This window comes from Cnephaeus nilssonii (assembly GCF_951640355.1).
Source record: "Cnephaeus nilssonii genome assembly, chromosome: Y".
Taxonomy (NCBI): domain Eukaryota; kingdom Metazoa; phylum Chordata; class Mammalia; order Chiroptera; family Vespertilionidae; genus Cnephaeus; species Cnephaeus nilssonii.
The window spans coordinates 9,882,129-9,909,763 of NC_137096.1; the positions used below are offsets into that span (position 1 = coordinate 9,882,129).

At 42.0% G+C, this 27,635-nt stretch overlaps 1 pseudogene across 1 annotated transcript; it reads right to left on the bottom strand.

Annotated features, from left to right (window-relative positions):
* Positions 1 to 24,056: 24,056 nt before the first annotated feature.
* LOC307096526 (melanoma antigen preferentially expressed in tumors-like) lies at positions 24,057 to 26,062 on the bottom strand (annotated as a pseudogene). The gene is made up of 2 exons: positions 25,577 to 26,062; positions 24,057 to 24,357 (listed from the first exon to the last, which is right to left on the bottom strand). The product of its transcript is annotated as a melanoma antigen preferentially expressed in tumors-like (transcript).
* Positions 26,063 to 27,635: the final 1,573 nt, after the last annotated feature.

The following is a 27,635-nucleotide window of genomic DNA, read 5'->3' on the forward strand; positions in this document are numbered from 1 at the left end:
GCCCGGTGCACGAAATTCGTGCACGGCGGGGGGTTGTCCCTCAGCCCAGCCTGTACCCTCTCCAATCTGGGACTCCTGGAGGGATGTACGATTGCCCGTTTAGGCCCGATCCTGGTGGGATCGGGCCTAAACGGGCAGTCGGACATCCCTCTCACAATCCAGGATTGCTGGCTCCAAACTGCTTGCCTGCCTGCCTTCCTGATTGCCCCTAACCGCTTCTGCCTGCCAGCCTGATCACCCCCTAACCACTCTGCTGCCAGCCTGGTTGATGCTTAACTGCTCCCCTGCCAGCCTGTTTGCCCCCAACTTCCCTCCTCTGCCAGCCTGGTCACCCCTAACTGCCCTCTCCTGCAGGGTTGATTACCTCCAACTGCCCTCCTTTGCAGGCCTGGTCCCTCACAACTGCCCTCCCTTGCAGGCCGGGTGCCTCCCAACTGCCCTCTCCTGCTGGCCATCTTGTGGTGGCCATCTTGTGTCCACATGGGGGCAGGATCTTTGACCACATGGGGGCAGCTATCTTGTGTGTTGCAGTGATGATCAATCTGTATATTACTCTTTTATTAGATATAGAGGCCTGGTGCACGGGTGGGGGCCAGCTGATTTGCCATGAAGGGTGTCACAGATAAGGGTGGGGGTTTCCTTGGGGTGTGGGGCAGCCTGAGCAATGGGCCTGTGGTGGTTTGCAGGCCGGCCACGCCCCCTGGCAACCCAAGGGGAGGCCCTGGTATCTGTAATTTATTTTCCTTCTACAATTGAAACTTTGTAGCCTGGAGCGGAGCCAAGCCTGGGGCTCCTGCAGCCATTTCTGTGGCAGTTAATTCACCTTCTACAATTGAAACTTTGTAGCCTTAAGCTGGTGAGCCCGGCCAGGGTGTGCGGAAAGCTTTGCTTCCCCTGTTGCCGCCAGCAACCCTGGCCTGCTCTCTCAAGCTCCATTCTGCCGCCATTTGTTTGAATTTGTTTACCTTCTATAATTGAAACTTTGTAGCTTGAGTGGAGGCTTAGGCCTGCAACGGCTATGGAAAGCTTGGCTTGCTCTGTTACCTGGGAAACCTTGCTCTCTGTGGCTGTAGCCATCTTGGATTGGGGTTAATTTGCATACTCGCTCTGATTGGATGGTGGGCGTGGCTTGGCTGGTGGGCGTGGCTTATGTAGCGGAGTGATGGTTAATTTGCATATTACCATTTTATTAGATAGATGTCTTCTTTCAAGTGATATTTAGTAGCCTACACACTGTGCTGCATAATGATTCTGAATAAGACAAAATCATTTATTGTGCACTTATTTCTATGGTAAAAATAAGGAATATGCAAGGAAAAGTAAATAAGTAAAATCATGCACAAAAAAGATAAGAGGAAAATATGGGAGGTAATTATTTTTGGAGGGAGTATGATCAGGAGGTAGTGTTTCTATTTATAAAATTAAGGCGATCAAGGGAAGTTTGCTGATTCTCAAACATTGGGAAGGAGGCAGTGGTGCATACATATGTGGAAATATTTTGGACTCACAAACCTCAAGTGATTCCTTCAGGTGAGAACTGTGTCTTGTGGCTGTTTAGTTTGTGTCAGGGCTCATCATTGCCAGACATCTTGGTGGAATACATGGCTTCAGATTTGTTTGCAAAAATAGTGCCAGACATCCAAAGAGTTTTATATGGAGCGATTACAATGGCTGAGTTTGTTTACACAAGTTATGTTCATTTGGGTAAAAGATCAAACAACATGAATTTATTGGGAGATTGGGGAATTTAGGTATGTACATTAATTGAAGTACTATAATTAAAGGTTTTATATCTAGGAACTCATTTTTTAAATTATTGTTTCAAGTATTACACATAGTATTACATATGTCTCCTTTTCCCCCATTGTGATCTCCCTGGCTACCCACACCATCACATGTCCTCATTTCCCTAGTGTCTGTGTCCATTGGTTATGCTTATTTGCATGCATACAAGTCCTTTGGTTGGTCTCTTACCCACCCCCAACCCCCCAGCCTTCCCTTTCAGGTCTGACAGTCAGTCCCACACTTCTCTGTCTCTGGATCTATTTTTGTTGATCAGTTTATGTTATTCATTATATTCCACAAATGAGTGAGGTAATGTGAAATTTTTCTTTCTCTGCATAGCTTACTCTGATTAGCATAATTTCCTCAATGCCCTTCTATGCTTTCTGGAATGGTAAGAGTTCTTTCCTTTTTACAGCAGTATAGTATTCTGTTTATGTAGGTGTACCCCCAAAGTATTTAATCCACTCATCTTCTGATGGGCACTTAGGCTGTTTCCAAATCTTTGCTATTATAAATTGTGCTCCTATAAACTGGGGTGCATATATCCTTTCTGATTGTTTTTTTTTTTTTTTCTCATTTCTTGGTATATATCTCTAGTAGGGGGAGTAATGGGTCAGATGGGAGTTCCCTTCAAAATTTTTGAGGAAACCCCATACTGTTTTCCACAGTGGTTGAACCAGTCTGTATCCCCACAACAGTGTAATAGGGTTAATTTTTCTCCCCATATTTGCCAGCACTTGTTGTTTGTTGATGATAGACATTCTGACAGGTGTGAGATGGTATCTCATTGTTATTTGATTTGCATCTCTTGGACGATTAGGGACTTTGAACATTTTTTAATATGTCTCTTGGCGTTTTCTATGTCCACTGTTGAAAAGGGTCTATTTAAGTTCCTTGCCCATTTTTTGATTGGCTTGTTTATCATCCTTTTATTTAGATGGATTAGTTCCCTATACATTTTTGAGATTAGGCCCTTATCAGATACAACATTGGCAAATATGTTCTCCCATGCAGTGACCTTTCTTGTTTTTTGTTTGCTTGTTTTTTGTGTTGTTATTGATGGTTCCTTCTTTTCATGTTGTCTCAAAGCTTTGTAAGGATCTCCTCCTGATTTCTAATGTTTCCTCAAGTTGCTATTCAGATTGTGTTGTTCAAGATGTGTTTGTCTGCCCTGTCTTCTAACTCACCAATTTGGTCCTCTGTTCTAATCTATTGTTGAAACCTTCCATTGTGTTTTTTATTGTAGCTATAATAATTGCAATTTTCCCTTGATTCTTACATATGTTGTGGGTTTCAAATTCATTCAGTATGACCCTTATTCTGCATTCTTTTTATGACATACTGATTGCCTCCATTTCATTTATTTCCTCTTTTGGCAATTCCTCGTTTCTTTACTGTGGGGGCTGTTTCTTTGTATTCCCATTTTTGCTATAAATGGAGAGCCCAGGTGCCAGAATTCTGGGGCCTGTGGCCATGGAGTTGGGTCGGCGGGACATTCATGCACTCCAAGACTCACAGGAGGTAGCCAGTGGACAGGTGGAGTCCTGGTGTCTGAGGGTCTGCAGCCACGATAGCAGGTTTTTGGCCGGAGTTGCTCTAGGTTCCTGGGTGAGGTCTGAGGGCCATATAGGTGGTGGTGAGGCTGGCTCCTAGTCAAAGCAGCTCTCCCCTTCAAGGTGTGTTGCTTTTATACGAACACATTTGACTTAAAACAGTGTAATAAGGTAAAAATACCGAAAATAGTGCAAGGGGTCTATTGAAAAATAGAAAGGATAAACAGATCAGAACTATGTACATACAGATTGTAGTCATACTGGGAATTTTTATTTCTGACATTTTAGATGAATACATAGTAAAAGTAAGAAATACTGGGAATAAAATGCCTAATAATTTTGAAGGAAAGATTGAATTATTTGTTTTAAAAATAAAACAGTTTAGGTAAGCTGGGTGGACTGAAAAAATGAAATAGAAGTTGGCAATACACAAATGAAGTAACATATACATTCTAAAAACTAATCCACATTGCCCAGTCAGTGTTGCACAATGGTTGAGAATTGAGCCATGAACCAAGATGTCCGCTCTTCCATTGCCAGTGAGGACATATGCCAGGGGAGCTGGCTGGATCGCCAGTATGGAATATTTCAGGAGGCACCTGATCAGAAAGTTTCTCTATCATCGATGTTTTCATGTGTCTATCTTTCCCCTTTCCTCTCTCTCCAGAAAACCAATAAAAAGCCTATTATAAAACTAGAAAGAATTTATATGTTTTCTCCTGGAATATGAGATATTTTAGTCCTTATTACTAGAGGCCTTTGAGGACTTTTATTAACCAACATATATGGATAATAAAATCTGTGTTGAATGGCTTAATGGAAGTTTTTTAGTAATGAACTTTTTCATAAACTTACCATGAAAAAGGATTCAATCCTTTTTTTTTAAGAAAATGTTTTGTTTGGGATAAGAATTTGAGGTAGAACTTGATTTTAGTTGCAGTAATTTGTAAGTTCCAAGCAGTTGTTCATTTGTTCAATTTAAATGCTATGTAGTATTGGTATTATTTGGGTACTCATTTTTGTCTGTGGATGGAAAAACAATTAAAGTAGACTATGCCATGAAACCATCTTTTCAAAGTCGGGGTGGACTTCCATCAAGAAACAGAAGTGATGTAAGAAGTCTGAGAGGTGGAAGAGGAGGAAGTAGAGAAGCAAAAGGACGTCCCTCAGGTGGAGAACACTTAGGTAATGTTTCAAAATATAGGAATGGAAGGAGACTTGCCTCGGTCAGGTGAACACATAATGCAATATGCAGATGAAGTATGATGGATTTATACACCTGAAGCCTATGTAATGGTATTAAGCAATGTATCTCCCATCCTATATAATAAAAGCCTGATATGCTAAATATCTGGTTGTCCAATCAGCCATTCAAGCAATCAAGTGTAATCCACATTATTAAAAGAAAAACATGCAAATTGACCGTCACTCACTAAACTAGCAGCCAATCAGGAGTGAGTATGCAAATTAACCCAATAAAGATGGTAACGACCATAGCTGTCAGGGCATACTGGGGCTGCTGAGGGCTGGCGTGGAGACACAAATACACAGGCCCGGCACCCAGCAGCCCCAAGCCCCGCCTCGGTTGCTCTTGGGCTGCTGGGGGCTGGACTGGAGACACAAACATGCAGGGAGGTCGCACCCAGCAGTCCCAAGCCCCGCCACCAAGATGCTGGGGCTTCTGTGTGCTGGATCGGAGACACAGACACACAGGATTGGCACCCAGCAGCCCCAAGCACCACCATGGAGGAGCTTGGGCTGCTGGGTGCCAGGTCGAAGACACAAACCCGCAGTCCAGGCACCCAGCAGCCCTAAGCCCCATGGCCCAGGCGCTGGGTCTGCTGGGGTGGGGCGCAGTAGAGACACAAACCTGCAAGAAACCTGTGGAAAGGGAGATAAACTATCATAACTTTATCTCCCTTTCCACAAGATGAGAAAACTGAACTGGTTTATTTAGTAATGTGGCCCACACCTTTCTACAAGGACAGGGTATGTTACTACCACTCCCAGGCATGTCTGGTCAGAATAACATCTCCAGGGAATAACACTACTGTGGCAAATCATCTAAGAGAGGAAACAAGCTTTTGTTGGGTTTATTCTGAAGGTCAGAAAACATGCCACCCCAACATATGCTGTGTTGTTATATTGATGATCTTGAGCTGCAGATGCTTGAAAAACAGCAAATGCATGCAGAGGATTTCACAGAATTCTTCTGATCTGCCTAAAATCGGACCCCCTAAAGGAGCTTAAATGTCATAGGTCCCCTTGATGGGAGAAGTGTCATCAGGCAGAGAAGACTGACTCCTGTCACAGGACAGGAGAGTAGAAGTTGACATCACACCCAAACTTTGTTACAAACTATTTCCTACCACCCCCATTCATCCTTCCTGAAAATCATTTACTCTCCTCTAAGAGGCCTACATCTCCCGTCCCCTTCCCTAGGAAGAAGGTATTTAAATCTGCATTCTAAGCCACTTTGGGGAGTTACTCATTTTTCCTTGGGACCTCCCACATATACACAAGGTACACATGTTAATGAACTTTTGTTTTCTTCTCGGTGATCTGTATTTCATTACAAGGGCCTCCACTAAGAACTCAGAAAGGTAGAGGAAAACTATTTTTTCTCCTCCATAATTCTATCTCAGGAAATCAGGTCCCCAGCTGAACAATGAGGTTGGCTCAAGTACCAACAGTCCCGGCTGATGGGAGGGAAGCGTTTAGGGAGAAATCATTGATATTGGCATCAAAGTGGGACGGAGGGCACACGCATGGCTGCTGGTGGGAGTTTAAGGTCGTTCAACATTTTTGGAGGATCACTTGGCAAATTTGATAGAAATGGTCAAGGTACATCCAAGTGTCTTCTTCTAGGAATGACATCTGCTGAGATAAAGCATGAGTGCATAAGTCCTGGTCAGTACCCAGGATGCTACTGCAGGCTCGCCTTCCACGATGGGAAAATCTGGGAACAACCTACATTTTTAGGACAATGTGGCATCCATACTAATAAAAGGGTAATATGATAATTAGACTGAAGATCTTCTGGACGACCTTCCGGACGTCCTTTCAGACAAAGCCAAGTTGGCGGGGCCAAGGCAGAGGAGGTTAGAGGCATCCAGGCAGGCAGGGGAGAGCACTTAGGAGGATCAGGCCAGCAGGCAGCTGAGTATTTAGGAGCCAGAGGTCCTGAGGGGTCCCAGATTGGAGAGAGTGCAGGCAGAGCTGAGGGGACCCCCTTCCCATGCATAAATTTTATGCACCTCACCTCTAGAATGCTAATGATATGCTCAGGCTGCTCAACTGCTCACTATGACATGCACTGACCACAAGGGGGCAGATGCTCCAACTGGTAGTTTAGCTTGCTGCTGGGGTCTGGCTGATTGGGACTGAGCTAGATGGGCTGGACATGCCATGGAGCCCTCCTGCAGTCCTTCCCTGGCTGGTCAACCTCCCGTGACTCTAACCAGCACTGTTCGTGCATTAGTGGGGTCCCTTGGACTGGCCTGTGCCCTCTCGCGATCCCCGACCCCTCGGGGGATGTCAGAGAGCCAGTTTCGGCCTGATCCAGCAGGCCAGGCTCAAGGGACCCCACTGGTGCACGAATGTGTGTACCGGGCCTCTAGTAAATTCAATAAAAAAGAAAAGGTGGATATGCTGTCAGTAACTCAAAATTCTTTTAAAAATTTAAAAATATAAGTATGAAACCATTATTTGTTTGAAAACAGCAACATTGAATGAAGAGATAAACCTCAAATTTCATTCATATCTTTCAAAGCAAAAGAAATGTTAGCATTCACTAGATTGAGAATTGATGCTGATGAACAATATGATTTGTAATTGCTAAAGAGTTATAGCACTTATAAAATGAATGTGATAATGACCTTTCAGGGATAGGACTTAAACCTTTAGCATTATTACTGTTTGCCTCTATTCACTTCAACAGTTCTCTGAAGAACTCAACTATATTGCTCTATGTTAGAATGTTACACTTTGGGAACAAGATGTTTATGTAGGTTTAAAGTGGAGGTTTATACACATTGAACTACTAAGAATTTATTCTCAAAGTACACTTCTTTAGTCTTAATAAAAGGACATCAAGACACCTTAAAACTACCCAATAAAATAAAAGTCAGTTTAACTACATAAATTTTATGGACAATTACTTCATTATATAGAATTGGACTTCAGGTACTTGTTTTCACTATAGGAATGTGCATCGCTCTGCTGTGTAAAATAACAATCTCTATTATTATTTCAGTATGATGATCTTGTACCTATGTTTGCTGCAGGAAATGTTCTATTTGGAACCTACATAAGAGAAATGTCTAGAGTATTAAATAGATTCACACAGGTGTCTCTGACTCAGGAAAAGGATAAAAACCACCGCTTCACCAATTGTATTTATCTTTCTTGTTGTGTAGGAGGAAAATGAACCATGAATAATGATGTTTATGAAATGTTCTCAGGGAGGTTGTGTTTTAATTCATGTTACTGACTATGAAAGGATGGTATACTCATTTCAGTAACTTTGGAGCAGAAAAATATTTGTTTCCTGTTAACCAGTTTTCCAAAATTCAAAGATTTAGTGTCCATTTGTGATAATTAGGTTTGTGACATTTCAGGAGAAATGTCCTAAACTGTTATTGCAGCGTTTGTCTGAGATGAAGGTGAGTGTCCCTGTTTTTCCCACTAAGGTGATACTGAGAAGCGTTTGCTAGTTTGTATTTTGCCATATATGAGGATGTTCATACTCTTCTTTCCCAGGACAAAACTACTGAATGGGAGCATAAGCCTGTTTTCTAATTAGAAATGGAAATAGTGATTTTTAATTATTCATTATTCAACATGTGTTCCTTAAATACTCTTAAAATAGAGCATATTATTTTGATCAAAAGATCATTTTATAAGTGAACTCTAAGAATTGTATGGTAACTTTGATTTATATGATACTTTTTTCTGATGTCTCATGTTTTGAATGTTTTTACATTTTAATTGTTAACTATGACATTGCACGTTTAAAAGCTTTTACTGACATGACACTTATGTGAAGATGGGTTGAGACTGTTTTCCTTGTACCTTTAAGAACTCTTTTTGCATTTACTTTATCTGAACTTTCTGCACCCCAAATCATTTTCTTTGGCACATGTATGAAATGCTGCTTGAGTTAATGATTTTCCAATAACTCTGTGCACTCTACTGAAGACATGTAAAGAACCAATTTTATCATTTTGGGCTAACCTGCGTGCTTATGACAATGATACTGCTTAGTAAAGATTTATACACAATAACCCCACTTGACCATTTAACAAATGTTGACCATACTCAAATAGGATGATGTTATTTAAATACAGATGATGGTGGACATGCAATTAATCTCCACAGAAGTGACTCCAGGGGATCCCTTCCACTTAAAAGGGATCCATCTTCAAGAACTTGGGATCCCCCTCCTACAAGACCTGCCCATTCTGTTCCAAGGCGAAGCAATACTAGGAAAGGAAGTCAAGGTAAATGCTATAGTCTCTTATGGACTAGCGTAATGAGCTATTTGAACAGGAATGCTGCACTTTAATTTCAGGAAGCCAAATGGAAAGTGAGTGGTGGATGGGCATCTGTACTGAACACTACCTTATTGTGTGATTGTCAGGAAATAATTCCTCAGCTTCTAATTAGTGAGGCAAGAAGTAGGTAACACCAGAATTAGGATTGCATTCCTTTTATCCCATGTTGATACAGTGTCCTTTCTATATTTATTGTTTAATATTTTAAGAAAAATGATTTAGTATAATAATGTTATATTCAATAAACATTAATATCCCTAGAAAAACTATATTAAGTGTAATAAATTTACATGCACTAAACATTAATATTTGAAGAAATATGATTTTAAATATAATAATATTGGAGACACAGTGCATGAATTTGTCCATGGGTGGTGTCCGGCCGGCCGCCTCTGATCTCTGGGCCAGCCAGGGGTAGGGGCTGCGGGCTGTTGGCTGGTCGGCCCCACCCCGATTGAGTTGGGGGTCGCAGATCAGGGGAGTGGCTGGCAAGTAGGAGGCACCACAGGTAGCTTGTCAGTAGTCTTGGCCCAGATCGGTGTTTGGGGGGCCGATTTAAGGCAGGGCTAGCCAGAAGGAGTGGCCACCGGAGGTTTGCCTGCCAGTCCTGCCTCCTTGTCGAACTTCTGGACTAACTCCTGGTTGAGGGGACTATATGCATATTAGCCATTTATCATACAGCATTACATGCAATAAAAATTAATATGTTAAGAAAACATGGTTTTAAATATAATAATATTACCAAAACTATACTAAGTAGCATATCACAAAAGTTGTAGGAAATATTAAAATCAGGAAACAATAGGATTTCTTATATTATATTCTAAATTACTTCCTATTACTCTGACTCTATTTTGGTTCATCAGTTTATGTTGTTCATTATATTCTACAAATGAGTGAGATCATGTGATATTTATCTTTTTCCGACTGGCTTGTTTCGCTTTGCATAATGCTCTCCATGACTATCCAGGCTGTTCCAAATGGTAAGAGTTCCTTCATTGTTACAGTAGTGTAGTATTCCATTTTATAGATGTAACAGAGCTTTTTAATCCACTCATCTGCTAATGGGAACTTAGACTTTCTGAAGCTTAGCTATTGTAAATGGTGCTGGTATGAACATAGGGTTACATACATTTTTCTTGATTGGTGTTTCCAATTTCTTGGGATATATTTCTAGAAGAGAGGGTAGTAGGTCAAATGGGAGTTCCATTTTTATTTTTTTGAGAAAAAAATTTAAGTTTATTCCTTAATTATTTTGTTTTCCACAGTGGTTGCAGCAGTCTGCATTCCCACCAGCAGTGCCCGGGGGTTCCTTTTTCTCTGCATCCTTGACAACACTTGTCCTTTGTTGATTTGTTAATGACAGCTATTCTGACAGGTGTGGATGGTCCTCATTGTCATTTTCATTTGCATCTCTCAGACTCTGAGCATGTTTTCATAGGTCTATTTGCCTTCTGTAAGTCCTCTTTCAAAAAGTGTCTATTTAGGTCCATTGTCCATTTTTTATTGGACTGTTTATCTTCCTTTTGTTAAGTTGTATGAGTTCCCTGTAAGTTTTGGAGATAAAACGCTTACTGGAGATAACATTGCAAATATGTTCTCTTATGCAGTGGGCTTTCTTGTTTTGTTGATGGCTTGGCTGAGCAGAAGCTTTTTATTTTGATGTAGTCCCATTTGTTTATTTTCTCATTAGTTTCCATTGTCTTGGGCTTTGTATCAGTAAAGATATTGCTAAGACATCCATGTGATATTTTGCTGCCTATGGATTCTTTTAAGATTTTTATAGTTTCCCATCTTCCATTTAAGTCCTTTATCCACTTTGAGTTTATTTTTGTATATGGCATAATTAGGGGTGTAGTTTCATTTTTTGCAAGTAGCTGTCCAATTTTCACAACACCATTTATTGAAGAGACTGTCTTGCTCTGCCCTCTTTTGTCAAATATAAATTAAGCATAACAGCTTGGGTGGATTTCTGGATTCTCTGTAACAGTCAGTTTTGAGAGCCAATAGCTTTGTAATATAGCTGAATATCTGATATTGTGATACATCCAACTTTGGACTTCTTTCTCAGGATTGCTGTGAATTTTTGGATACTTTGTTCTAGGTGTGTGAAGTATTTTCTTGTTACCTTAATGGGGAGTGCATTGAATCTATAGATTGCTTTGGATAATATGGCCATTTTAATGATGTTGATTCTGCCAATCCATCAACATTGTGTATTCATTCTCATTTGTTTATGTCTTCCTGTGTCTCTTTTTTCAATGTTCTGTAGTTTGCCAAGTACAGTTCTCTTACTTCCTTCCTTAAGTTTATTCCAAGGTATCTTAATTTTTTTTTTTGTTGTTGTAATTGTGAATTGGATTTTTTTTGGGGGGGTTTAGTTTCTCTTTCTGTGAGTTCATTATTGGTATATAAAAAGCCATAGATATCTGGGTGTTAATTTTGTATTCTGCCACATACCCAAATTCATTTGTTAAGTCTAGTAATTTTCTTGCTTGTTTTTTTATGGAGTCTTTGGGAATTTCTATGTACAATATCATGCCATTTGCGAATAGTGACACTTTCACTTCTTCTTTTCCAGTTGGGATGACTTATATTTCTTCTTGTCTGATTACTATGACTAGCATTCCAGTACTATATCAAACAGTAATCATGAAAGTTGGCATTCCTGTCTTGTTCCTGTCCATAGAGAAAATGGTTTTAGTTTTTGCTCATTGAGCCTGTTGGTTTGTCAGTATGGCCTTTATCATGTTCAGTTATGCTCCCTCTATTACCACTTTGCTGAGAGAGTCAAAATTGGGTGTTGGAGTTTGTCCAGTGCTTTTTCTGCATCTATCAATATGATCATGTGAATTTTTAAGTTTCAATTGGTTTATGTGATGTATCACCTTTATTGATTTACAAATACTGTACCAGCCTTGCTTCCCTGAAATAAATCCCACTTGATCATGGCATATGATCCTTTAAATATATTGCTGGATGAGATTTGCTAATAATTAACTAGTATTTTAGCAACTATATTCATCGGGGATATTGGACTATAATTATCTTTCTTTGTAGTGTCTCTATCTGTTTTTGAAGTTAGGATAATGCTGGCCTCATCAAAAGAGTTTGGAAGTGTTCCTTCCTCTTGGATTTTCTGAAGTAGTTTGATGAGTTATAGGTGTTAGTTCTTTTAATGTTTGGTAGAACTCCCCAGTGAAGCCATCTAGTCCTGGGCTTTTGTTTGGTGAGTGTTTCTTAATCATTGCTTTTATTTCATTAGTTGTTATTAGCCTATTCAGTTTTTTTTTATTCTTTCTGATTCAGTTTTGGGAGTTTGTATTTTTCAAGGAATGTGTCTATTTCAACCATATTGTCTAGCTTGTTGGCATATAGTGGTTCATAGTATTTTCTTATAACCTTTTGTATTTCTGTGGTACCAGTGGTTTTTTCTCCACTTTTATTTCTGATTTTATTTATTTGGGTCCTCTATCTTTGTTCCCTGATGCATCTGGCTAATGGTTAATTGATTTTGTTAATCCATTCAAAGAACCAGTTCTTCCTTTCATTGATTTTTCTTAGACTATGTTATTTATTTCTGCTGTAATCTTTATCATTTTGTTCCCTCTACTTAAACTGAGCTTTTCTTGGTTTTCTCTTTCTAGTTCTTTAAGTTGTAGGGTTAAGGTGTTTATTGCTGATTTTTCTTATTTTTTTAGATATGCCTGTAGTGCTATGAACTTCCCACTCAGGACTTATTTTGCTTGGTCCCAGAGATTTTGGGTTGTTGTGTGTTCCATTTCATTTGGTTTCAGGAAGTTTTTGATTTCTTTCTTGATCTCACTGGTAACCCATTCTTGTTTACTAACATGCTATTTATACTCCATGTGTTTGTATGTTTTTACTCTAGTTGATTTCTCATTTCATCCCACTGTAATCTGAGTGATGATTGATATAATGTCAGTTCTTGAACTTGTAGAGAATTGTTGTGTGTCCCAACATGGGTTTATTTCTGTGAATGATTATGGGCACTTGAGAAGAATGTATATTCTGCTGCATTATTGTGAATTATTCTATAAATGTCAATTAAATCCATTGGATCCTTTGTGTCCTTTAGAGTCTCTGTTTCCTTGTTATTTTTTCCCCCAGAGCATCTATCCAGTGACTTCAGAGGGGTGCTAAGGTCCCCTTCTATGACTGTGTTGTTCTCAATCTCTCTGTTAAATTCCTCTAGTCCTCTGTTTATATTTAGTTGCTCCTATGCTGGGTCTATACCTGTTTACCAGGGTTATATCCTCTTGTCAGGTCAATTCCATTGTATTATGTAGTGAAATTTATTGTCTCCTGAGATGGCCTTCATTGCAAAGTCTAGTTTGTCAGATATGTTTATTTCTACTCCAGCTTTTCTTTTCCATTTGCATGGAACATTTTTCCAACCCTTCACTCTCATCCTGTGTGTGTCTTTTGTTTTGCGGTGTGTCTCTTTAGACAGCATATAGTTGAGTCATGTATTTGTATCCATTCTGCTACCCTACACATTTTGATTGGAGCATTTAGTCCATTTACATTAAGGGTTATTATTGATCGATACTTATTTATTACCATTTTAATTCTATATCCGTAGGTTTCTCTCTCATTTCTTCTTCTCATTACAGCCGTCCCTTTAGGATTTCTTGTAATACTGGCTTGGTGGTGTTGTACTCCTTTAGCCTTTATTTGTCTGGAAAGTTCTTTATTTAACCATCTATTTTGAATTACAGCCTTGATGGATATAGTAATCTTGCTCTCAGATCCTTGATTTCCATTACCTTAGTTACTTAATGCCATCCCCTTCTGGCCTGTAGGGTATCTGATGAGAAATCAGGTGTCAGCATTATGGGAACTTCATGTCAGTAACAGATTTATTTTCATTTGCAGCCTTGATTCTCTCTTTGTCTTTACGTTTTGGCATTTTTAATATAATGTGTCTGGGTGTGGGCCTGTTTGGGTTCTTCTTGATTGGGGTTCTCTGTGCTTCCTGCACTTGTGTGACATTTTCCTTTACCAGGTTAGGGAAGTTTGTTTTCTGCCACTGTTTCTTCAAACTCCTTCTCTATGCCTTTCTCCATTTCTGCCACATTGGGCACACCTACTATTCTAATATTGTTACGTTGCAAGTAGTCCTACATCTCCTATAAACTGTTCTCCTGTTTTTTAGTTTTTTTTTTTTTCTTTCTGGTTTTCTGATTGAGTGATATTTTTAAGTCTGACTTCCAATTCGCTGATTTCATCCTACGCTTCCCCTAATCTGCTGTGTATTTCTTGCCATGTGTTCTTTATTAGTGTTATGTCATTTTGTATCTAGGACTGTTTTTTATCATATATCTTTTTTTCATTCTGTTGAGCATTTTTTCCATCATTCCTCTAAACTCTAAGTCAGGTAAATTTCTTATCTCTGCTTCATTTGTCTCTTCTTCTGGAGAAACCTCTAGTTCTTTCATTTGGAGTTTGTCTTTTGTTTTGTTTTGTTTTTCCTCATTTTGGCTTTCTGTTTGGGTTTGTGACAATGAGTTATGAGTTAGGTAGGTCTTCGACACTTCCGACTCTCTAGTGCAGGACAGTGTTAAGGACTGTTTCTCACTAATTAGGTCAGGGCAAGACTCAAAGTCTCCAGAGACTGCCTCTGTGTACAGACTGATAGGATTCCAGCTTGAATTATCCCCTTGGAGGCAATCGTCCTCAAGTGTGGTGAGAGTTTTTTTCAACAAGGTGTGGCAGTCACTTTGCCCGGAGGCCAATTGTCATTTTTAATACCTTAAATGGCCTCAGGGCACAGTGTTTTCCAATAGGGTTTTTCACTTGTCTTACCCCCAGACAAGGCAAATGTTTGTGTGGGAAAGATGTTCTCCTCTGCATGAGGGAATAGCTCCAGTAAGGAAAGTTGTGGTGTCTGTCTTCTGAGTTCTATCCCCCTTTTACCCAGTCCTGGCTTCTACACTCACAACTCCAGTCCACTTCACCCTCCCTTTCCCAGGGCACAAGGTGTTTGTCTTCAGAGGGAAATTTGTGTGTTGGCCCTTTAAGAAGGTGCCTCAATTTCCAGCCATCTCTCTCTGCCATACAGAACCCTGCAGCTTTTCACAGCCAGATGTTATGTGGATACCCTCCTAAGTTCTGGTGCTCTCTACTGGAGGGCCCAGCTTGGGGATTAGACCCCAGAATTCTCAGTGGCAACCCCCACAGCTGAGATATCTCTTTGGGACTTCAGTTGCTGTTTGTTAATATCTTGCCAGCCCTTTCTTCCCTCCTCCCCTTCTACCAGTGTGTATATGGTCTCTACTTTAGGTCCTCGGTGTCAGGGTTCTCTCTGTGAGTTTTCCGTTGGTTATTCAGGGAGTTTTTCTGTGTTTTAGTTGTCCTATCAGTTTCTTCCTGGGGCCATGTCCCTGCGGCATCCACTTTCTCTGCCACCATTTTTAATCCTCTTCAGATTCCCTCTTAATTTTAAAGTTCCTGCTAAAATTTTGTCCAATAGGCTTCTTTTTCACTTGGTTTCAGGATGGAGTTTTGCATGAAGGACCTAATGTCCTGTGAGTGCACATTCTGAACAATAGCACCATCAGGAAATGTGTTTTGAGGCATGATCAATAGGCATATAATAACGGAAACTTGCTATGTCTCTTCCTGTTTCTTTCTGTGTTTGGATCATGATGCCGACAAACTAAGGCTCTTGTTTCTAGTAGAGTGTGGAAGGATACACTCTTGATTTCAACACGTGCTCTTCTGAGGAAACCTTGATAAAATGGTGTCCTTCCCTAAAACATATTAGGACGTTCAATAATAAGGCCTGAACCCTTTGTAAGGACAAGACATTATTATTGGTTGAATGAAAATTCTAAGAAGCCCATAAATAAATAAAGATATATTGTGTGCTTCCAAGAATTGTATACTTGCTGAGGAAATATGTACACTAAATAACTAATCTTAATCAATAGAATATAAGTATTTTTCAACAGGCTGAAAGTGAACAATGTGGGTTCAGATGGTGTGTTTTTAATAAAAATGAGGGTGGAAAGGCACACTGGAAAGAATCAGGCATTGCAGGTTGCCAAATCACAGTATGCAACTAGTTGTGGAAAATAAGGTGAAAGTCACTCTTACTATTAGTACAGAGATGTATTAAATTCTAACATAAATCCCTCACATTAAAATTATGTTGGAAAATTGAAAGTACTGAGAGCATCAGTGTAGTTAAAAAAATATGCCTCTGCACTTGAATATAGATAAGCAGCCTATCCATTTCAATTCTAGATGATCTAGTAGGCAAAGAAAATTAGTGAAAGGTTCACTTTGGGGAATTAAGGGTAAGAATTAGCACTGAAACATAGTAATATTTATTGGAGATATAAAATTTCTCATAATTTGAAGGAAGTTCAGTGCTCTTCATATGAGCCGTTAAATAATACAGCTAAAGAGCAGTATAATCTATATTGCCATCATTACCAAAATTAAGGCTATACCTTTAAGTCATTCAGCATTAGGAGGGAGCCATGTTAAACTGGTAATAAATTATAAAATTACTAGAGTCCCAGTGCACGAAAGTCAAACACCAGTGGGATCCCTCAGCTTGGCCTGTGCCCTCTCGCAATCCGGGACACTTTGGGGGATGCCAGAATGCTGGCTTAGGTCTGACATCTCCTGAAGGGTATAGCAGTGCGCAAAACGGCAGGCGGCAGGGAGGAACCGAGCTAGAGCCAGGTGCCTCGCTATTCCTGCTCATCCCAGCCCCACTGCACCTGTCATCCCTGCTCAGCAGCACTGTCGCATAAGTGCCTCTTCTGCCACAGCTGCACTCTCCAGCCTTGAGCTCGGCTTCTGGCTGAGTGAAGCTCCCACTGTGGGAGCGCACTGACCACCAGCGCAGAGATCCTGAATTGATCTTCGGCCCCCTGGCCATCAGTGCACATCATAGCGACCAGTCATAAGGGCCACTTAGGATTTTATATATACGTATATATATGTGTGTGCGATTAATTGGGCATGTCCTGTCCCAATAAAATGATATCTTGCCAGTATTAGAATACTAGTGGCCTGGTGCAGGGATTCGTGCACATTGAAAGGAAATTAATTAGAGGAAAGAGTTTAATATCGCTATTTGCCCTTTATAATAGAAATGTCAACAAAATTCACGATTTACAGTGACAGATTGAAACACACGCGTGCAATTGGCGCCAGCGAAAGCTTTATATGTATTGCGCATGCACAAGTCAACTTAGCCTTATGTATATAGAGTGAACAAACTTGCTTAATTAAACCTGCTCTCTGATTTAGCTAAACTTTTCCCAGCCCAGTAAAGCACGCTGACTTCTCTTTCAGGTAATTGTCAGCAACACAGCAGTAAATATTAACACAAAACAGATCATTAATGTAGGTCATGCAGGGAGACCAAATGGTAAAATATTTAACTGCAGCAGTGTTTGACTACATTCTGCGCAATGAGAAACCCTCAAGTCATTTCCAAGTTCCAACATTTCTTACTTATTTTTAGTCCGGTCAGGTTTCTAAGCTTTCTCAATCTCCATTTTCTTGCTAATGAAGAGAAAATAGTATTCCACCGAGTCTCCTATCTACCTATTCCAGGATTTCTGTGAGGACCAAATGAGATGAGGCACTGGAGAATGCTTCGCAGACATTTGGTTAGTGTAAACTGTATCCGACTGGTCATAAAGCAAGTCATGGTCCTGGGCTGCAGAAACTGCAAGGAGGTTAGTTGCAAGGAAAAGAAAGGTGGGCATTGCTATTTGATGTCATTACCCAAACGGACACTTAGCATATGAGCCGAGTGTGTTTGTGTGTGTGTGTGTGTGTGTGTGTGTGTGTGTGTGTGTGTGTGTGTCAGTATGTATATGTATATATATACATATATACATACACATATATATACACACACACACATACATTGTTCCCCTCTTTCTGTTAAATTACAGCAGGAAGGTTTGGGATAGGGGGTGAGATAACAGATCAACCTAAGAACTTGTATGCATGCATATAAGCATAACCAATGGTTAGGACATGTATGGGAGTGAGGTGCACGGGCAATGGGAAGACATGTACACATATAATATCTTAATCAATAAAAAATTGAAAAATTAAAAAGTTAAAAAATAAATAAAAGTGTTTCCCTCTTTTATCCAATAGCACGCTGCAGCTGTTAACTTGGACACAGTTAATTCCGTGTTTTTTACCGTAGTGATCATGATGGCTGTGGGAGCAGTCCTGGTAGAGATTATCTGAATGTCAAACTGGAGGCTCTTATGGACATTTATATGAGAGTTATGGTAAGTGTCCAGATATACTGTGTGTATGTGACAGGATTGGATTTAATCAGCCGCCTTGTGTTACTCTATTTTTACTTCCATTTGCCAAAGGGAGTACTATATGCAGTATGGCTGTTGCATTATCATGGATTACTTGTATTCTTTTCTTAGTATCTTATTTGGAACAGTACACACTTTCAAGGATGAGGGATCACAGTCATTTATCTTCCTTATTAAAGAAACAAAATTCTACGTTTTCTTTTTTTGGATTTCCTCACCTGAGGATATTTTCTCCAATTGAACTTGGGAGAGTGGGACGGAGGGAGTGGGGATGAGAGAGAGCTACATCAATGTGAGAGAGATACTTTGATGTTTTCCTCATGTACAATCCTCAACCTGGTCCAGGAAGGGACGCTGCAACCCAGGGGCATGCCCTTGACCTGCAAACAAACCCAGGATCCTGCAGGGCCAAGGCTGGTACTCTTCCCACTTATGCATACCAGTCAGGGGATATTTTACCATATTTTCATAAGAAGGAGCGGTTGACAGCATGAAGCATAGGAACAATACAATGGTTAGAATTTCAGCCTGTTTTCAGAAAAATGTGCGTTCATATTTATTCACAATCAATTAATTGAGTTGAAACATTATTCTTCAGCTGTATTTTAAATAAATATAAACCCCATTGCCTACCTCAGCATTACTGATATCTTTTCAGCACAAGCAGATAAACTTATATGTTTTCCTAATATTTAAGACTTTACTAAGGAACGTCATACCGATGTAAAATTATTCAATAAGAGGTTCAAGTATTGTTATTTTGTCACTGGTTTGACAGGAGGCTCAGGTGGAACACCTCCAGCACGAAGGTCCCTTCTGACTTACGGTGGAAGCAGTTGCTGAGATGATTATTATAGCCACAGAGGAGATGTTTATGACGGGGGACATGATAATTATTGCAGCAGAAGAGGGGACACCTCTGTAATGGGTCCCAAGCCTGGTGCTGGCGGAGATCATAAGATTCACCATCTACGCAAGAGAGAGTGAATCATGTTGTACAATAGCTCAACTTATCGGGCTCCTCTGGGAGAGTCAGGAGAGAAGCCCCTGTGACAGAGGAAGTAGACACTGAAATTAAAAATGATACTAAGGTATGGACGGCATTTAGTTTGTAAAGGAATTGTCTTCTGTTAATTAAGAATGACCAAAAGCAAATGGTGAGTTTGGGGAAGAGGCAAGAAAACAGGTCCCTTTATGAAGTTTCTGCCTAGGATGCAAACTTTGAATTATTCAGGGTTATTTCATAAGTGTTGATTTAAATTGCAATATACTTTAACTGTTTAATATGAAGGTCTGCATTGTTAAAAAATTCAGAATAAAGTTTTCCACCAAATGGAATATCTTGTAGGATTGTACTACAAACAGAAATGTGTATGGAGAGTTGCATTCTTGACTCTAAATCTCCCAATGTGTCTTTGACCATATGTGCATACCAGATTTTGAAAGAACTGCATAGAAAATGAAGCAGTGTGCTACTTCTTTATGGCATGCTGCCCTGTTTTCCAGTTAGGCAGGGTAAACAAATTACATATTTTCTTTGGAAAACCTAAAAGGAAAAAAGGATTGAGGCATCTCCAACAAGGCTGCACGACAATTGTTTGCCTCCTTCCTATGAGATTTTGTATGTCCTCAACCTTTAAAGGAATAGGTTAAGTAGGAAGAAAAATTACATACAGAATGATATAAATGTTTGAAGAAGTCTAAATGTAAGCATCCTCTTGCTTATTAAAATGACATCAGCACCTTTCTGAAGTGCGAATAAGATTGAAACATAAATTTTCACTTAAACCGAACCAGTTAGCTTTCCTGACTATACCTCTGAATGAAATGAACAAAAGTGACCCTAGGTAGTGATATGTATTTTACTGTAGAACTACTCATGCTCTTTCTCTTCAACTATTTGACATTTAATGTACCACAAAGGGTATGCTCTCCTAAACATCAAGTTACCGTGAAGCCTCAGTATTTTTATCAGTGAATGTAAAAAAACATCATGATGGGAAAGGTTTTTAAAAACTCACCTCTTGGCCTGTTGAGTGTAGAGTTATCAACAAGCCTTCCAACTTGAATTTTAAAAATTACCACAAATATGTGTGGTTTCTTAAAATTATTTTTATTAGAATAGTGTATGTGAAATTCATTGAAAAATTTGGAAGCTGGAACCACAGTTGTTTAAAGACTTTAAAGTCTAGCATGTCAGATTGGGGGGCAGTGAGGGAATAAGCCCTATTCAGTTTGGCTCAGTGAGCCCCTTTTTCATTGCCACCTGGTATGCTGCTGGATTGGTGAAACACTTAATAAAGCCACTTGGACGTCACATTTACTCAGCAGAATTTTACCAATGTAGGTTTGAATTGATAACGTATTTTGGTGCAGAGAAATACAAGAAATCAAAAAATACAAAACTTCCCAGTATAGAATCGAACACATTATATACAATCCTCTTGCCAAGTGGACTAGAAAGGAAGATTAAGGAGAAGAAAGAAAAGCATAAAAATTCTGACCATGACAAAGGGCTCCTTCTTGTATTTCTTAAATGGATATTGTGGATATCAAACTAAGCTATTTACATACTTTTATTTTTACTGTTTTCAGAGAGGAAGGAAAGAGAACCGCCAATGGTGAGAGAAAATCATGGATTGGCTGCCTCCTACGAGACACTTACTGGGCTTGGAGCCCACAACCCGGGCATGTCCTGGACTGGTAATTGCACCCTAACCTACTGGTTCACAGTTCAAAACTCAACCCCTGAGCCAACCAGGCCAGGCTTTGGCTCTTCTCTATTCAGAGTATTCCTTTTGACATCTGTTTCCCCCAGTTGTCCTAAATCCAACCTGCCTGATTGCTGTGCAGATGGGTGGACTCTGGATACATTCAATAGTAAGCAACCTACTATGTGTGCCTTACTCTCCCTGCTTGCTTTTTGATGGCCTAGAAACCCCCATCCATAGGGCCTTCATGTACAGGATCCCTGTGCACCACCAGTCACCAACTACCCAGGGCCCTTGTATGCCCATCTTCACAAATGATGTCTCTATCTAAACATGCACTTTCTAAGACTCATTGCCTTGGCACTGTGCCTTTTTGAATATTTTGATGGAAAAGTCCAGATTCCAATAAGGAATTTTGCTGGATTTCTCAGGTGTAGTCTCCAGAACAAATAAAGTTTCAAGTGCAGGACACCCTGTTGAGAGACAACATGCAGCAATGAGTTTTCTTTTGTTTTGTGTTGTTTTAATGTGGTAGGCTTTAAAATTTATTCTTTAGAGAGAGATGAATGGAGAGATACAGACAGACAGAGAAGCATTCATGTGAACCAGAAATATTAATGGTTGCCTGGGGACCAGACCGGCCACCTGGACATGTGCCCTGACCATAAATCAAACAGGTGACCTTTTTGATGCACAGGACAATGCCTAGCCACACTGGCCAGGGTGCACTGTCTTTCACTTTTCTTCCTTAACTTGCATCTGGTAGCTAATAATCACTATTAATGCTAATAACAGTGGCCAATTCTATAACAGGACATGCTGACAAGGGCTTTCCATAAGTTAGCCACCCAGGTGAATCTCACCACAACGTAATGGGACACGGTCTCTATGTGTGGTGAGGAACCAACACCCAGATCGTGCGATATTTAGCCCATGCCCTTCCTCCCCCAGAACCTACCCATTTTTATACTTTTCCTCAAATTTTAGAGGTTCTGATTCCCATCATGGACACTGTTCCCTGTTAAGCGGGGATGGGATGACAAGATGCAAGTTGGAGAGAGAGAGAGAGTGTCTGATATAAGAGAGAAGCATTTTCTGATCCTTGATCTCTGATACTCTTTTGGGGTTTGGGGGGCTCACTGTCTACTATAGATATTACAGCATTTTCTCTCTCCACTAGAAGTAGCAGAGTGTGCCTGGCTGGTGCAGGTCAGTAGACCTATGATCCAAGAGGACGTAGTTCAATTCCCAGTTGGGGCAGTCTCCTGAGTTTAGGCCTGGATCCCAGGGGGGTGGGGGCATGCAGGAGACTGCCAACCAATGATTGTATCTCATTATTGAGGCTTCTATCCATCTCTCCCTCTCCCTTTCTCTGAAATTAATAATGAATGTACTTAAGAAATGGTAATATATGCTCCCAAGCTGATGGGCCCAAACTAGAAGAGGGGAAGGAAGAAGAAAATAAAGTAACAACAATAAAAAGAAAGAAGGGCCAGGTGCTGTGTGTGGCAAGCTAGGAAGCTGCTTACACCCAGCAGAGAGCAGCAAGCACGTGAGTGGCTGGCACTGAATGAGAGGCAGTAGAAGGAGAAAAAGCATGACTGAATCCCTCATCTACAGGGAGACAAGATGCACAAATGCAGCCCTGCCCCTGGGCCTGGGTGTGTAATCTTCTCCCCTGGTTTTCCTCTGGCAGGCCACTCAGTGAGCCAAATGAGACAGCCCTGGGCCAGAATGCAGTGGCATGTGGACACGGAACCTGTTTCTTGCTGGGCAGCTGACTGTCCGTTGATTATGGGATCCAAACGCACATTATGACATCTCCATTTCACTTGGTTGTATTGCCCCTTAGGGTGGTCCGCCATACCCCCAATTCCCCAGAGTTACCTTCACCTGTGTCCACCTACGTTCTCTCCTGGAACTGGCTTGGGGTTGGCCACACTTCAGACCCAAAACCCAGGGACTGTCACTGGCTCAGTGTTGATTTACCACCTCCTTGATGGATGAGAAGGAGGGTCATGTGGGGAGAGTCTTCTCACATTATGACCTAGCCTCCAGAAAGGGTTTCATATTCTTAATATGGGACATGGATAATAAGCAAAGGTTTATGCCAGCTTAATATTGTGCTGAAAGGAATGTAACTGTTTTTACTGGCCACAAGTATTGGACTGCAAGCAGGGTCTGGATCCAGGGGGATAGCAGGTGTGGATTTGTGAGTTCAGGCCTCTGACTAGCTGGTAGGATGATGTCCCTTTGAGTACTGGGGTCTGACTTGTGCACAGGGAAGCTCTACCATGGAGCGGCCAAAGGCCAGTGATGTAGGCTCCCATTGGGGAGGAGTGTTTAAGTCCATGGCGGCTAGGAAGTTGTAGTTCTGTGGTGATCACAGGAAGCCACTTGTTCCAGTCCCTGTGGATGCACCCTCTGTGGGCTTAACCACTGAATAGTCACAGAGGTAAGGGAAGAGCTACTAGTGCCCCAGAAAGAACCACCAAACTGGAATGGATAAATGGTGATGTGATCTACTGGAGCCAACCTCACCCAGCCTAGTATCTGTGCATCACAGATGCTCATGTCCTCTTATTTAACCAGTAACTGAAGATGGGAAAATCAGGTTAACATATCATAGAGGACACCAGATGGTTCACATTCAGTTCTCTTTATTACTGACATTTATTAATAACCATTCAAGCAAAGGTAATTCCCGCATCTACCTCCCAAGCCAGAATCCCTCCCCTCTAGAGATTCAGGTGCATATCTCTAACTCCTTAGAACCCATCTCCCCAAAGAAACCATCTGTCCCCCTGTCAGCATTTCCCCACATCACTGAGTAGTTGTCTGAAACTGGCTGCTGGGATCCTTTAAGATACACTTATTTCTGGGCTTCAGTGTCCAAGAGTCCAGAGTAAAGCCTAAGAGATGTGTACTCAGCTAGACAGACATGTATCAGTGTCACAGAATGGGGTTTGTGTTATAGAAAGTTGTACAGCCACAGTGAGGACAGGGGTAAGCAGAGAACCAGACCATGCTGGACCGCCCAACTCCTGAAGCATATGCATCAGCTAGGCATGCACCTGAGCAATTCGGCCCAGGTGGATGGTGCTGCTCCTTTCCTCATAACTCTCCAGGGGGGGCTGGGTACAGCACACAATTCAGCTTGCTCAGCGCGATGGTGTAGCGAAGCAGGTCCTCCAGGATGGTCATGGAGATGGCATTTTCACAGAAGCTTAGGGTCATGAGCTGAGAGCAGTGGCTCAGGGCAGGCAGGAGGTTCATGAACTTGGGGTCCATGATCCCACACTCATCCATGTTCAGGTCCTGCAGGGTGCGGGAGGCTCTCTCTAACAGAAATAGGAGGAGCCCAGAACTGAGGTTGGTCAAGTTGAGCCTCCTTAAATTCAGGACTTTCAGCTGGCTGATGTTCAGGTGATGGGATAAATGTCTCAATTCACATTCTAAAGCGGGCAGTTAATGATGTACAGAGTCTCCAAAGGGGTCTTCAGGCAGCTGGGAGACATAGAACAGTTAGGTGAGGGGGATGGACCTGGGGAGCAGAGCATGGTGAGGACGAGCCAGGCCTTAAGGCAAAGAGGTCCATTTCACCAAAGCCTAAAGTTTTCCAGATAATGATCAAACCCAGGATGTTACCCAGTGAAAAGAGTCATTCAAGTCAGTGCAAATTTGAGTGGAATTTTTTCTCCATCTCTTATCTGCTCTGAGATGGATTCAACTGGATGAGACCTCACACACTCCATTTGTTCATCTGTTATGTGGAGCACATCATACACCCCACCCTCATACACACAGGTGTTGTGAGCATGAATGATGGGAGGTAAAGTTGGTGGGAGCTCAGAAAGAAGCCTGACCCAATGTCTCAAGCAGGAAGCAACCAGTGAACTTTAGTATTGGAAACATGACCCGAAATGCCTTCAATTTGGGCTCCCTTCCAGCCACAGCCTGGGTACCTGTCTCCCTCATCTCTTAGCCCATGAAGATACTGGCATAATTGCAAAAATGGCTAATCTGGACAAGGTTGAGCAACATCCGCGGGGGCTGCCACCCTGCAGGAACTTAGTCCACTGCATCGTCTACAAACTACCTATCCCTTTTCATGATTCCTCCCTCCAGAATCCTGCATTTACCAGGCATTCCCTTATCAGGAGCCTTTGGCAAGCCTTGGCAGACAGGTGATTCGAGGCAGGTTTGGATTTCAAGGCTGCCATCACCAAATCGCTAAGTGTGGACCTTAACCCCTGAAACCTCACTTCTGATGGGCTTTCCTCTCTTTACTGCCCTCTCCCCTTGATTCTATTTAATAATATTCCTTTAGACAATTCTTATAAGGATTCCCAATCTACCATCACTGGCCCGAAACCCCCATTACTTCCATTCCCAGCAAGGAGTCTCCTTAATAGCATCTTTCTGAGTTCATACATCCTACCTTAGTCTGTGGGGGTGTTACTTGACAACATGCAAGGGGACAGAGGAGTGAACAAGACATTGACTGTATGGATCCTCTAGTGACTCAGGCTCTCTATCACTGATGATGGACAGCACATAGGAGGTCCCTTCACTGTGGACTGAAATGAGAAGTGGCTCGCGCTGGTCTGCAGAGAAACCTCACCACACCTCACCCGATGTTCTGGTCTAGGCGGCCTTTGAGGAAGGAGACAACATCCAAATAGAGCTCCTGGAGGTAGAACTGGCTGAGGAACTGAGAGGTGACCAGGCTAACACACTGCTCCTCCTGCTCCAAGGTGGTGTGAGAAGATGTAAAGACGTGGGAGAGGAGGAACCGACGCAGATTGACCTTCAGGCCCAGGTAAGGAGCGAACTTCCTCAGAGTGGACAGACTCCAGGTACAATTTACCTCCAAATCCTGGACAGTCTAGCTGCACCATATCCAGGATGTTAATGTTTTGCTTCAACACGGCATAAACTGTCAGCTTCTTACAGCAAAGGTGCAGCAAACCTCTCGTCTCACTGACTTTCTTAATAAGGTAGCTGAGGGACTCATCAAGGACACCTTTCTTAAGGCAAAAGTCTACTTACACCTCCATGGGGGCCAAGAGTGGATTTGGCCCTGCCCTTAAGCTGTCCACTTTCCCCCTCTTCCTCATTGATGTGGGACCTCAGGCTCCAGCAGTGAGCAAACATGAGCTCTTGTTCCAGCCTACATGATCCAGAACTCCTGATGAGCTCCCTTCTGTAAATTCAGCATCTGCATTTTCCACCTCCTGTGGAGAAAACAGGAAATAGACTGGGGTGCATTAAGATAACAGGGAATGAGACCCTGACCATGAGTCTGGGAATCTGGGCACCTAGGCCAGACACCAAATGTGCCTGTTCCTCCATACCCCAGGAATTAGTTGCTCCTTGCACTACTGGGATCCTTCGTTGTCCCCATTTCTGGTACCTTTGGGTGCCACCAGGAAGGGTGGGCTCATGTCCCTTCGGTCACCCTCTGCATCTTCATCAGCCCTATATACGTGATGCCTGTGGCAGAATGACGCCAGCAGTGGCTCCAAGGCCTCCCTGAGCGCTCCCTTTGGCCCTGTACACTCCCATATTCCAGATGTAACTGCTAAGATCCCCAGGGCCCAACCAGGCTACTGAATCCCCCTCACCTGGGTCGAGTCTCCTGGGCAAGCAGGGCATGGAGCCCATGGAGCACAGTCTGAACGATATCATGGTAAGGCTGCCGATGGTTCATCAGAGCCCCCAGAGGGAGGCAGGGGAAGGGCCAATCCTGCACCATGGCCTTCAGGACTTCGCTGTGCTTCCCTGCCAAGGCTGCTGTGAACCAAGGTGGGAAGAGCTCCATAGGCAGTCACTCCACAGCATCAATAGCCGAGGCTTCATCCCTCAGCAGGCTCTGGCATGTCAGTTCCAGAAGTCTGCGTGGAGCCTGACTGTTCATCCTGATGAAGTGGCTCTTAAAGAAATCCTGGGAAATGGGCGGGAGCAAGGCATCTTCTCAGGCTGAGCATGAGCAACCTGGTCCTTCTCCTTTTAGAGGAACCAGCTGAGGGCAAAAGGCACTGCTCTGACAACAATTGGAGCATCCCAATGAACCCCAATCCCGTTTTCTGCTTAGGGGCTACAAAGGCACTCAGCCCTGCCTCTCCTTGACTGGTGGCAAGACAAGCACCTTGCCAGGCACCAAGGAATGGTGAGATGACCACTGGACCCCTCCCACATCTACCCACTGCCTACCTGTAATTCTGCTGTGCAATGAGTACTGAGAAACAAAAGAGATGGTCCCACCCTTTTCAGGGAAAACCTTTCTGATTATCACTGAAGGACTGAGAGCACCTGGAGTAGGCAGCAGTGCCTGGCCAAGCACCACCTCTTGCTAAGCTCCAACAAATAAAACAGATGGGGAAGATTAAGGAACACCCACACAATGCGTACCTTCTGGCCTTGGAGACATTTTAAATTAGAAAGAATAAAAGCAGCACAAAAGATTTATAAAGCATGGGGTAGCTAGAGGTGAGAAAAATAACCATTAATTGTGAGATGTTCAGTTTATTCAGTGTCCCTTCTATGAATATTAGAATAACCACTTAATCCATGACAACAGAGGGCTCACATGTCACAACTAAGCCTCCCCTCAAAAGAGACTGCAAGCCCTGGTCAGTGTTGCTCAGTTGGTTGAGCATCCCCCCTTGCACCCAAAGGTTGCTTTCAGGC